Here is a 14,595-nt window from a genome sequence, read left to right on the forward strand (position 1 = left end):
GCGGCATAGGAGGATGCTGGGCTCACCGGGTCCTGCTGATCACTTAGATTCCACCTACACCTGCCTAAATAACCCAGAAAACCGCCAGAAGACTAGCAGAATGGAGTCTCCAGAGCCAAGCGCAGACAAGAGCCCACGGAAGAGGGTAGGAAGGGCGGTGAGGCGGTGCGCGCAGCACGGACTGGCAGGAGGGAGCCAGGGCGGAGGGGCGGCCCGCCAGCCAAGCAGAGCCCCCGAGTCTGGCTCGCAAAAGCAGAAGGGCCAGACGAAGTGTGTTCCTACAGTGAGTGGGACTTAACATCTGGAAGGTTATAAGTTAACAGCTCTGCTCAGAGAATGGGAAGGCTGGAAGACAACGGGAGAGAGAGTTGTTGAGCCCCGGATGACAGAGCTCAGCTTGGTGGGGAACAAAGGCGCTCACCAGCGCCATCTCCCTCGCCCATCCCCCAGCCAAAATCCCAAAGAGACCCAGTTCCTGCCAGGGAACCTGCTTGCACCGCGCAAACACCCAACGCTGTGCTTCTGCAGATCCATCCCTCCAGTGGGTCTGACTCCCTCCCGGTGCCACGGAGCCCCTCCCAGAGTGGATCTCTGAAGGAAAAGCGAGCTGAGCCTGCCCCTCCCACCCCTGTGCACCTTGCCAATCCACCACAGCTAATACGCCAGATCCCCAGCACCACAAGCCTGGCAGTGTGCAAGTAGCCCAGACGGGCCACACCACACCACAGTGAATCCCGCCCCTAGGAGAGGGGAAGAGAAGTCACACACCAGTCTGACTGTGGCCTCAGCGGTGGGCTGGGGGCAGACATCAAGTCTTACTGCGGCCCCACTCACCAATGCAAGGTATTCAAGACAGCACAAGGGAAGTGCCCTGCAGTTCCACACCACTCCAGGGACTATCCAAAATGATGAAACAGAAGAATTCCCCTCAAAAAAACATCCAGGAAATAACGAAATCTAATGAACTGATCAAAAATGATTTAAATAATATAACAGAAAGTGAATTTAGAATAATAGTCATAAAGTTAATCGCTGGGCTTGAAAACAGTATAAAAGACAGCAGAGAATCTATTGCTACAGAGATCAAGGGACTAAGGAACAGCCAGGAGGAGATAAAAAATTCGATTAATGAGCTGCAAAATAAAATGGCGACAACCACGGCTCGGATTGAAGAGGCAGAGGAGAGAATAGGTGAACTAGAAGATAAAATTATGGAAACAGAAGAAGCTGAGAAAAAGAGAGATCAAAAAAATCCAGGAGTATGAGGGGAAAATTAGAGAACTAAGTGATGCACTAAAGAGAAATAATCTACACATAATTGGTATTCCAGAGGAGGAAGAGAGAGGGAAAGGTACTGAAGGTGTACTTTAAGAAATAATAGCTGAGAACTTCCCTGAACTGGGGAAGGAAAAAGGCATTGATATCCAAGAGGCACAGAGAACTCCCTTCAGACGTAACTTGAATCAATCTTCTGCACGACATATCATAGTGAAACTGGCAAAATACAAGGATAAAGAGAAAATTCTGAAAGCAGCTAGAGATAAAGGTGCTGTAACATATAAAGGGAGACCTATAAGACTCATGACCAATCTCTCTACTGAAACTTGGCAGGCCAGAAAAGAATGGCAGGAGATCTTCAATGTGATGAACAGAAAAAATATGCAGCCGAGAATCCTTTATCCAGCAAGTCTGTCATTTAGAATAGAAGGAGAGATAAAGGTCTTCCCAAACAAACAAAAACTGAAGGAATTTTTCACCACTAAACCAGCCCTACAAGAGATCCTAAGGGGGACCCTGTGAGACAAAGTACCAGAGACATCACTACTAGCATGAATCCTACGGACATCACAATGACTCTAAACCCATATCTTTCTATAATAACACTGAATGTAAATGGACTACATGGGCCAACCAAAAAACACACCATATCAGAATGGATAAAAAAACAAGACCCATCTATTTCCTGTCTATAAGAGACTCATTTTAGACCTGAGGACACCTGCAGATTGAGAGTGAGGGGATGGCGAACTATTTATCATGCCCCTGGAATTCAGAAGAAAGCTGGAGTAGCCATACTTACATCAGACAAACTAGACTTTAAATTAAAGGCTGTAACAAGAGATGAAGAAGGGCATTATATAATAATCACAGGGTCTATCCATCAGGAAGAGCTAACAATTATAAATGTCTATGCGCTGAATACAGGAGCCCCCAAATATATAAAACAATTACTCACAAACATACGCAACCTTATTGATAAGAATGTGGTAATTGCAGGGGACTTTAATACTCCACTTACAGAAATGGATGGATCATCTAGACACACGGTCAATAAAGAAACAAGGGCCCTGAATGATACATTGGATCAGATGGACTTGACAGATATATTTAGAATTCTGCATCCCAAAGCAACAGAATATACTTTCTTCTCGAGTGCACATGGAACATTCTCCAACATAGATCACATACTGGGTCACAAAACAGCCCTTCATAAGTATACAAGAATTGAAATCATACCATGCATACTTTCAGACCACAATGCTATGAAACTTGAAATCAACCACAGGAAAAAGTCTGGAAAACCTCCAAAAGCATGGAGGTTAAAGAACACCCTACTAAAGAATGAAGAGGTCAACCAGGCAATTAGAGAAGAAATTAAAAAATATATGGAAACAAACGAAAATGAAAATACAACAATCCAAACGCTTTGGGATGCAGCGAAGGCAGTCCTGAGAGGAAAATACATTGCAATCCAAGCCTATCTCAAGAAACAAGAAAAATCCCAAATATAAAATCTAACAGCACACCTAAAGGAAATAGAAGCAGAACAGTAAAGGCAGCCTAAACCCAGCAGAAGAAGAGAAATAATAAAGATCAGAGCAGAAATAAACAATATAGAATCTAAAAAAACTGTAGAGCAGATCAACGAAACCAAGAGTCGGTTTTTTGAAAAAATAAACAAAATTGATAAACCTCTAGCCAGGCTTCTCAAAAAGAAAAGGGAGATGACCCAAATAGATAAAATCATGAATGAAAATGGAATTATTACAACCAATCCCTCAGAGATACAAGCAATTATCAGGGAATACTATGAACAATTATATGCCAACAAACTGGACAACCTGGAAGAAATGGACAAATTCCTAAACACCCACACTCTACCAAAATTCAATCAGTAGGAAATAGAAAGCTTGAACAGATGCATAACCAGCGAAGAAATGGAATCAGTCATCAAAAATCTCCCAAACAAATAAGAGTCCAGGACCAGATGGCTTCCCAGGGGAGTTCTACTAGACGTTTAAGGCAGAGATAATACCTATCCTTCTCAAGCTATTCCAAAAAATAGAAAGGGAAGGAAACCTTCCAGACTCATTCTATGAAGCCAGTATTACTTTGATTCCTAAGCCAGACAGAGACCCAGCGAAAAAAGAGAACTACAGGCCAATATCCCTGATGACTATGGATGCAAAAATTCTCAATAAGGATACTAGCAAATCGAATTCAACAGCATATAAAAGGAATTATTCACCATGACCAAGTGGGATTCATTCCTGGGATGCAGGGCTGGTTCAATATTCAGAAATCAATCAACGTGATACGTCACATTAATAAAAGAAAAGATAAAAACCATATGATCCTGTCAATCGATGCAGAAAAGGCATTTAACAAAATTCAGCAAACTTTCTTAATAAAAACCCTCAAGAAAGTCGGGATAGAAGGAACATACTTAAACATCATAAAAGCCATTTATGAAAAGCCCACAGCTAATATCATCCTCAATGGGGAAAAACTGAGAGCTTTTTCCCTGAGATCAGGAAACGACAGGGATGTCCACTCTCACTGCTGTTGTTTAACATAGCGTTGGAAGTTCTAGCATCAGCAATCAGACATCAAAAGGAAATCAAAGGCATCAAAATTGGCAAAGATGAAGTTAAGCTTTCACTTTTTGCAGATGACATGATATTATACATGGAAAATCTGACAGACTCCACCAAAAGTCTGCTAGAACTGATACATGAACTTAGCAAAATTGCAGGATACAAAATCAATGTACAGAAATCAGTTGCATTCTTATACACTAACAATGAAGCAACAGAAAGACAAATAAAGAAAGTGATCCCATTCACAATTGCACCAAGAAGCATAAAATACCTAGGAATAAATCTAACCAAAGATGTAAAAGATCTGTATGCTGAAAACTATAGAAAGCTTATGAAGGAAATTGAAGAAGATATAAAGAAATGGAAAAACATTCCATGCTCATGGATTGGAAGAATAAATATTGTCAAAATGTCAATACTACCCAAAGCTATCTACACATTCAATGCAATCCCAATCAAAATTGCACCAGCATTCTTCTTGAAACTAGAACAAGCAATCCTAAAATTCACATGGAACCACAAAAGGCCCCAAATAGCCAAAGTAATATTGAAGAAGAAGACCAAAGCAGGAGGTATCACAATCCCAGACTTTAGACTCTACTACAAAGCTGTAACCATCAAGACAGCGTGGTATTGGCACAAAAACAGACACATAGACCAATGGAATAGAATAGAAACCCAGAACTAGACCCACTAACATATGGCCAACTAATCTTTGACAAAGCAGGAAAGAATATCCAATGGAAAAAAGACAGTCTCTTTAACAAATGGTACTGGGAGAACTGGACAGCAACATGCAGAAGATTGAAACTAGACCACTTTCTCACACCATACACAAAAATAAACTCAAAATGGATAAAGGACCTGAATGTGAGACAGGAAACCATCAAAACCCTAGAGGAGAAAGCATGAAAAGACCTCTCTGACCTCAGCCGTAGCAGTCTCTTACTCGACACATCCCCAAAGGCAAGGGAATTAAAAGCAAAAATGAACTACTGGGACCTTATGAAGATAAAAAGCTTCTCCACAGAAAAGGAAACATCCAAGAAAACTAAAAAGCAACCAACGGAATAGGAAAAGATATTTGCAAATGACATATCAGACAAAGGGCTAGTATCAAAATCTATAAAGAGCTCACCAAACTCCACACCCAAAAAACAAATAACCCAGTGAACAAATGGGCAGAAAACATGAATAGACACTTCTCTAAAGAAGACATCCAGATGGCCAACAGGCACATGAAAAGATGCTCAACGTCGCTCCTCATCAGGGAAATACAAATCAAAACTGCACTCAGATATCACCTCACGCCAGTCAGAGTGGTTAAAGTGAATAAATCAGGAGACTATAGATGCTGGAGAGGATGTGGAGAAATGGGAACCCTCTTGCACTGTTGGTGGAATGCAAATTGGTGCAGCCACTCTGGAAAACAGTGTGGAGGTTCCTCAAAAAATTAAAAATAGACCTACCCTATGACCCAGCAATAGCACTGCTAGGAATTTACCCAAGGGATACAGGAGTACTGATGCATAGGGGTACTTGTACCCCAATGTTTATAGCAGCACTCTCAAAAATAGCCAAATTATGGAAAGAGTCTAAATGTCCATCAACTGATGAATGGATAAAGAAATTATGGTTTATATACACAATGGAGTACTACGTGGCAATGAGAAAGAATGAAATGGCCCTTTGTAGCAACATGGATGGAACTGGAGAGTGTTATGCTAAGTGAAATAAGCCATACAGAGAAAGACAGATACCATATGGTTTCACTCTTATGTGGATCCTGAGATATTTAACAGAAACCCATGGGGGAGGGGAAGGAAAAAAAAGAGAGGTTAGAGTGGTAGACAGCCAAAGCATAAGAGACTCTTAAAAACTGAGAACAAACTGAGGGTTGATGGGGGGTGGGAGCGAAGGGAGGGTGGGTGATGGGTATTGAGGAGGGCACCTTTTGGGATGAGCACTGGGTGTTGTATGGAAACCAATTTGACAATAAATTTCATATATTAAAAAAAAAGTGCAGAAGACTTACAATTATAAGAAAACATCACTTCATGTTATCATAAATCTCCTGAAAGTTTGAACTCAATTAATTAGAGAAACAAATGAAATAATGACATTAAATTGAAATAAAACCAAGCATGATTGAAGAGCAAAATAAAGAGGAAATCTAGGACTAAGTCTTGAGTATGAAATAAGGGAATAATGTGACAAAATTAGCATTTCAATAGAATTAAAATCTATATTAAAATCAATATAGAATATAGCAGAGTACAGAAATCAAATCAGTAATTAGGGGTACAGACCTGAAAAGATAACCCACAATACAGTGAATTCAAAACAAAAATTCCAAGAAAAATTAACATTAAAACAGAAGAAACAATCAAGGATATAATTGTAGAAAACTTTTTGAAACAGCAGTGCAAACAGAATATGTGTGATTGCTGTTGCTCTACTTGCTGCAGGAAATTTTACTGGAAAGGTGCCAATTACCAAAGCTCTCTTAAAGAAAATTTTGCATTACTAAAATGTAAAACAAGCATATAGACAGAAAAAAAGTATGCTATGTAAAGTTTTTTTAAAAATAGGGAAGTCTTAGATTTATACTCAGGGACACAAAATGTCAAAGACAATGAAGTAATTAATAATTGTATATGTATCAAAATAGTCATTTTACATGAGAATAACAAAATGATAATCTAAGATATGCAATAGGTCAAGTTCTGAAGTGCAGTTCTCCAGGATAAAATAAAAAGTATTCTAGAGCTGTCTGAATAATAAATCAAAATTAAGAATGATACTAAAAATTAACATCTACAGATAATTTTAAGGAAAAAAATTTGTATCTCCCTAAAGATCTAACCCCAACTAAAATTTCTGTTGTATCCACACAACAAAAAGAGAGCTTTAGATATTTATGTATTTGTGTTTATGTGTCTGTGTATGAGCTAATAAAGAATATTACTTGTGGACTCATGGAAAGCAAAGTTTTATTCCAAGTCTAATTTGAATCCACTAAGAAGAGAGTCAAAACAAGACCTCTAGAATATAGAATATGTTATTTACCTGGGCAAGACAGTTTCTTGAAACCAGTTAAACATTGTTAAAACTAAATAACTGTTGCTAATATAGCTATGAGGTGAATACAAATGCCATAAGTATTTAAAATAGGAACATAATGCCAATGCAAAACAACTTTATAGCAGTATTCTAGGAATAAAACTTTAAATAGCTTCGACAAACTGAGTCACTTGGAAAATAATATGTTCTTACCAACCAAAGACAAATTAAGAACTAAATATAATAAAATGTTTAAAATTCTGCAATAATAAAACCAAGGCACAGAATCAAACCAAAAGGAATAGAAAAGTATGCCCAGACAGGTCAAGTACTAGCATACCTAAGAATTCAGTGTGGGATAAGATAGTTCTTTAAATCAGGGGAGAAACTATTTAAAAATAGAGCAGGGAACTTATCATTTGGGGGGGAAAAACAGATAATTCTCTGTGGGAGATGCAGGAGAGAAGCATCAAAGGAAAAGACTTCCTGGAAAAAGATTCTGTGCTCCTGGATAGGAAGAACAAATATTGTTAAAATGTCAATATTACTCAAAGCAATCTACATATTCAATGCAATCCCTATCAAAATAACACCAGCATTCTTCACAGAGCTGGAACAAATAATCCTAAAATTTGTATGGAACCAGAAAAGACCCCGAATAGCCAAAGCGATCTTAAAAAAGAAAACCAAAGCAGGAGGCATCACAATCCCAGACTTCAAGCTATACTACAAAGTTGTAATCATCAAGACAGTATGGTACTGGTACAAGAGCAGACACTCAGATCAACGGAACAGAATAGTGAACCCAGAAATGGACCCACAAATATATGGCCAACTAATCTTTGACAAAGCAGGAAAGAATACCCAATGGAATAAAGACAGTCTCTTCAGCAAGTGGTGCTGGGAAAACTGGACAGCAACATGCAGAAGAATGAACCTGGACCACTTTCTTACACCATACACAAAAATAAACTCAAAATGGATGAAAGACCTCAATGTAAGACAGGAAGCCATCAAAATCCTCAAGGAGAGGGGCGTCTGGGTGGCTCAGTCAGTTGAGCTTCCGACTTCAGCTCAGGTCATGATCTCACGGTCTGTGGGTTCAAGCCTCACATCGGGCTCTGTGCTGACAGCTCAGAGCCTGGAGCCTGCTTCAGAGTCTGTGTCTCCCTCTCTCTCTGACCCCTTCCCCCCATTCATGCTTTGTCTCTCTCTATCTCAAAAATAAATAAACATTAAAAAATAAATTTAAAAATAAAATCCTCAAGGAGAAAGCAGGCAAAAACCTCTTTGATCTTGGCCGCAGCAACTTCTTACTCAACACATCTCTGGAGGCAAGGGAAACAAAAGCGAAAATGGACTACTGGGACCTCATCAAAATAAAAAGCTTCTGCACAGCAAAGAAAACAATCAGCAAAACTAAAAGGCAACCGACAGAATGGGAGGAGATATTTGCAAATGACATATCAGATAAAGGGTTAGTATCCAAAATGTATAAAGAACTTATCAAACTCAATACCCAAAAAACAAATAATCCAGTGAAGAAATGGGCAAAAGACACGAATAGACACTTCTCCAAAGAAGACATCCAGATGGCTAACAGGCACATGAAAAAATGCTCCACATCAGTCATCATCAGGGAAATATAAATCAAAACCACAATGAGATACCACCTCACACCTGTCAGAATGGCTAACATTAACAACTCAGGCAACAACAGATGTTGGCGAGGATGAGGAGAAAGAGGATCTCTCTTGCATTGTTGTTGGGAATGCAAGCTGGTGCAGCCACTCTGGAAGACAGTATGGAGGTTCCTCAAAAGATTAAAAATAGAACTACCCTACAACCCAGCAGTTGCACTACTAGGTATTTATCCAAGGGATACAGTTGTGCTGTTTTCAAGGGACACATGCACCTCCATGTTTATAGCAGCACTATCAACAATAGCCAAAGTATGGAAAGAGCCCAAATGTCCAGATGGATGAATGGATAAAGAAGATGTGGTATATATATATATATATATATATATATATATATATATATATATATATTTATATACACATATATATATGATGGAGTATTTCTTGGCAATCAAGAAGAATGAAATCTTGCCATTTGCAACTACATAGATGTAACTGGAGGGTATTATGCTACATGACATTAGTCAGAGAAAAACAAAAATCATATGACTTCACTCATATGAGGACTTTAAGAGACAAAACAGATGAACATAAGGGAAAGGAAACAAAAATGACATAAAAACAAGGAGGGGGACAAAACAGAAGAGACTCATAAATATGGAGAACAAACTGAGGGTTGCTGGAAGGGTTGTGGGAGGGGGGATGGGCTAAATGGGTAAGGGGCACTAAAGAATCTACTCCTGAAATCGTTGTTGCACTATATACTAACTAATTTGGATGTTAATTTCAAAAAAATATATAAGATTATAAATAAAATTTTTTAAAAAAGGAAAAAGACTTCAAAAGAGAAGGGCTGAAGAAGTGCAAGGCCTTAGGACATGTTTACATAGCTGAAAGTGGCTGTGGCTCTGCTTGTAAGGAATGCCTAGAGCCATTAACATTGTCCAGGACCCCAGTCCTCCTTCACACCTGACCCTTCCTAGTGTTATAGAAACCAATTAACTCGAAATTCAACCTTGAAAAGCTAAACCATTAGATTGATTAGCACACTTGCTTAGCTGATTTTATGCACGTAGTCTTTAGTAATTATCCTAATAAAAAGAAGCTTCATTCTGGAGTCAGGGCCTCATTCTGACTCAAGTATGAGGACCTTCACTTAACTGTACTTTGTTTGTGGACTCATCTTTTGTGACTCTGGCCATACTCCCTGCAACAACTCCCCCAAAAGATATACCCTAGAATGAATTACAGATTGGATACAGATTTACTTTGGAATAATGAAACAAAATGTTTTATAAGAAACTATAGGGGAACATTTACACAAATTAAGCACAGATAAAGACTTTCTAGGCATGCTATCAATGCATCCAGGCAACAAAAAAATTAAGGAAAATGTTGATATATTCATCACATATATATTTAATACAAACATTCCTTCTAACTTGAGGAAAAAACCTAGAGAAAATATTTAAACAACAATGACAAGTAAATGTTTAATATTCTTTATATATAAAAAGTTATTAGAAATCAATAAGAAAATAATACCTTTTACTTAGCAGATTGTCAAAGATTGTGTTTATTTGTAATATCTTAACAAAGATATAAAGAAATAAGCTTTTTGTACACTATTGGTAGAATTATAAATTAATTCATCTTTTCTTGGGGCCAAGTTTGCCCTTTATGAACATGACCCTCCTTTGACCTAGAAATTTGACTGTAAGAATTAATACTAGAATAATCGTAGACATATGAAGATTATGTATTTAAATGAATAGCATAAAGCGATCAAACACCCATCAGATATTCCTTTCAACTTTACATACCTATGCCCTGTAGAAATTTTTGCACTTACGTTGGAGTTAAAAATGCTTGAAATATAGCATTCCCTACATGTTACTTTTTTAGTCACTAAAAGCTATGTTTATGTAATTACCCTTAAAAAGTCCTCAGGGAAATGTACATGAAGAGAGACAAAGAAACGTCAAAGGACTGGGTTTGGCAAACCAGAAAAAAAGATGGAGGATTTGTTGAATAAACAGGAAAAAGTAAACAGAGGAATTTTCATAGAGGATGAACAAAGTGACAAATCGGGTACTATTCCCCTACCTCTGCACATTGGACCTGTCCTTTTTGTTCTGTCATTAGGAAGTAGAGAGAATCATGATAGGTTCAGTGTAGTAAGTGTCTCTTGCCCACCCTAGTCTAAATCCATTTGTCTATATCTCCCCCAGGACAAATGACTATGGGAGCATAGTGTTGTTCAGAAAGTTTGAACATATCCATGAAGAGAACATTCACATTTCTCCACACGAAAACAACACAAACTAAAAGTTTTGAAACATGTCTTGTCCACAGGGTCAAAGTGTGGTAAAAGTGGCTAGGGGAAGTACACTGGTTTTTGTATTTGAATGATACACTTAACGGTCTTTCTTAAGATGCTGGTTGTCAAATGTACTCATACTGCTCAGCCTCATTCAAAGAAGTATGTTGAATTGTTAATCCTCCTTGACTGCAAGTTCAGACCTAACAGGAATCATTCATTATTATAGTAGACATTAGTCATTCTCCTGAGACTCCTACCTCTGAAAAATACCAATCTTATGAGTTTAGGTAAGAGATAAGCTGGATTCCCTTTAGATAAATGGATTGTTTCACCTTCCTAGAACATTATTCTGGCTTGTAGGAAACTAGGAACCAAAGGTAAAAATATACCTGGTAAAAATATAAAAACACAGTACCCTAATGTTAACTTCTCTAAAAGATGTTTCCAGGGCAATATGGGCTCTCTCAAAGTGAAAGATAAGGTGCATTAATTTGTATCCACTACAAAAGGACATTACACTTGAGCCGTTTTAGTTGTAAGAGAGAAAATGTAACCACTTTTGAATATGCCGTCTGAGCATTTATGAAATATAATAGGTGTGAAATATAAAAGGTATGAATTTCAAGTAAGGTCTCAGAGGACAAAGAAGGCTCTTCAGCTGACCAAACTGTACTGGAAGTAGCTTCACTATTTTACCCAGGAAATCCAATGGTTAAGTTTGTGGCTAGCCCCTAGGGGAATCACAGAAGAAATTCTTCAGGCTCGTGGTCAAAGCCATTACCCTTTCCTCAAGTGTCTCTTCCTATTTTGAATAATAGATCCTGGTTTGTCTCTGGTACCTATTTACAACTAAACATGTGACCATGGGACCTGAAACTTCACATTATGAATCTGACATCTTAACCCACTTGTCTATTAAGTCAGGTGTACTCCAAAATGCTCCATCATCAAATGGAAGTGGATATACACGATGGGACCTGATAAAGTTCTGAGGGCACAAATGGTTTTAGTGCTACCATTTTATCCTTTCCTCTACTCTTGCCTAAGGTATTATGCAAAGTTGCCAATGATCAGTTGACTGAAAGGGGGTAGAATGGGGAATTCTAGATTTCAGAAGGCACCGTGCAAAATACAGGCATTCTCAAAATATAACTTTCCACCCGTGAAATTCTAGGTGCTGTTGATTCGGTTGTTTCAGTAACCAAAGCACTACTGCTTATATCAAAAGATACAACAAGGGAATAATTAATGGGTAACTTGAAAATACCACCTGGCCAATTCAGACTCTTCAGGCCACTAAGTGAACAGGAAATAAAGGGTATTATGCTCTTGACTTTTGAGATTGATTCTGTCAAGAGGAATTAGAATTGCTGCTACACAATTAAGAAAGTAAGAAATATTGATGACTCTAAAAGAACATCCTGGGATGCCTCCTGGTTCTGAATGTTCACTGACAAAATTCTTTGGGAGGCCACAACATTTATGTAGGAAAGATAACCAAAGCCGTAGATTCCTCAAGAATGTCAGTATGGGACACTACATCACGTTAAGCACTTTGACATTTGAGGTGTTGGCTAAATTTTTTAAAAAGATACACAAAATGAGTAGTAGAAAAGTCATAATCACCAACTTGAGCCTCGTGACCAGTTACAAAGAGAGGATCACAACAACTTTTTGTGTTTTCCTCCTTTCTCAGGCTTATATATTTCACTTCCTCCTTCTTGTTTATCTTTCCTTCCACCATTTGGTATAGGGTATGTTGATGCTAAACAACTTTCAGTTTGTCTCTTAGGATTACAATAGATTGTAAATAAACTAGAAGGAAAAAGGATTTTCCAGGATGCAGCAGTGAATGACATTTTGTGTGGTTCCCCTTTGGAAAGGAGGGGAATGCATTTTGGACACAGGAAGGTTAGTTACATTAAGTTGGAGAAAGGTTTTTATTTTATTATTACTGCAAGAAAAATTTAAGCTAATGTTGCACATGCCAATGTGGATGTCAGTGGACATCTGGCACCCTTTTTCACTTCTCAGTATCTATATCTTGTTCTCAGTAGAAGATCCAACTTATCTCCCAGGATAGAAACTAAAATTGCCAAGTTCTCATTTTTCCCTTCTCATTTGGAGGGCAGATGCCTTTGAAAAGGACTCCACCAGTCACACCCACCAACCCCAAACTTGGGAGGCAGTATCAGAAAGAAGCAGAGACTAAGAGAATCCTGCCTGGCAGTCACAAGACAAGATTTCCCAGGGCACTTGAGTCAGCAGTGCCACCGAGATCAGTGAGTGCCATAGGTGTAGGATCAGCATTAAAGATATGGAGGTGGCTTCATTTTCCTCCTGAAACAGTTTTCATAATATTATTTGAATATTTTCTGCAGCTTTTTGTACTCCAAAGGGCTATATGGTATGTTGTTTTTCCATTTCCTAATATCCTTTTTTTTTTTTAAGTTTATTTATTTTGAGAGAGAGGGAGTGTGTGTGTGTGCACAAGGAGGGACAAACAGGGGAGGGACAGAAAAATGGAGAGAGAGAATCCCAAGTAGGCTCCATACTGTCAGTGCAGAGCCTGACACAGGGCTCAGTCCCATGAACTGTGAGATCATGACGAGCTGAAATCAAGAGTAGGACACTTAACCAACCAACTGAGCTACCCAGTTGCCCCTTGTTTCATTTTTCAGAGCTTTTTACTTTTTATTTTTAAGTAATTTTAGGTCTATTACCTAAGAAAATCCCTTTTCTGTTTAAATCATCAAGAAAAGTTTTCTGTGGCTTACAATTAAGAATCCTGACTATACATTTTATAGTTCAACAGAGGATTATTAATTATGAATAACTAGAAATTAGTTTAATATCCAAAATTTGGTATTGGAGTCAAGCAAATTGCATTTATACCATAGAATGCTGTTAATCATTTAAAAATATTATTGGGTAAAGTTTAATGGCATATAAAAGTGTTCATGGTATACTGAGTAGTAGGGAATGTTGCAAGCTTGAGTCCTGGGTCATAGGTTTTCATAAATTTATAACTCACATTATCTATATCTATCTATCTATCTATCTATCTATCTATCTATTTATCTATCATCTATTTATCTATCTATTCTGTGCTCATTATCTATTAATGTATAACAAATTACCCCAAAATAAACAGCATAAAATTACAATTGTTTTTATTCTCTCTCAAGTTTCTTTGAGTCAGGGATCTGGGGGTAGCTCAGCTGGATGGTTCTAGTTCAGAATCTCTCATGAGGTTGCAGCCAAGCTATTGGCCAGGACTGCAATCTGTGAAGACTCACCTGGGACTAAAGGATCTTCTTCCAGGCTCAGGAGGACTGCAAGAGGCTTGATTTCCTCCCCATGTGATCATCTCCATAAGACTGTTCACAACCTTGCTTCCCCTGTGGAGAGTGGGGAGAGAAAGAGGGAAAGAGAGGTGAAAGGAGACAGAGAGAGGAAGGGAGGAAGGGAGGGAGCTTTAGATGGATGCACAGTCTTTTAAAATCTAACATCAGAGGTGATATTCTACCACTAGAAGCAACTCACTAAGTCCAGCCCACATTCAAGGGGAGGGTAATTAAGCTTCTCCTTAGTGGAGGAGTACCAAAGGATCTATAGACACATCTTTAAAACTACCATGTACACATGCTTACACAGATACAAATCTTTAAACACATAAAAGATTCAT

The 14,595-nt window shown here is 38.3% G+C and overlaps 1 long non-coding RNA gene across 3 annotated transcripts in view; it reads right to left on the minus strand.

The window, feature by feature from the left end:
• The window catches only part of LOC113601111 (uncharacterized), a 49,794-nt gene that overhangs the window by 16,084 nt on the left and 19,115 nt on the right, over window positions 1-14,595 (minus strand). For all 3 annotated transcript variants that reach the window (XR_003422260.2, XR_008296080.1, XR_008296081.1), the window contains exon 2: window positions 14,207-14,308. This is a non-coding gene — a long non-coding RNA (uncharacterized LOC113601111). The remainder of the gene's footprint in view (window positions 1-14,206; window positions 14,309-14,595) is intronic.

This window comes from Acinonyx jubatus, chromosome B1 (assembly GCF_027475565.1).
Source record: "Acinonyx jubatus isolate Ajub_Pintada_27869175 chromosome B1, VMU_Ajub_asm_v1.0, whole genome shotgun sequence".
NCBI classification, from domain to species: Eukaryota; Metazoa; Chordata; class Mammalia; order Carnivora; family Felidae; genus Acinonyx; species Acinonyx jubatus.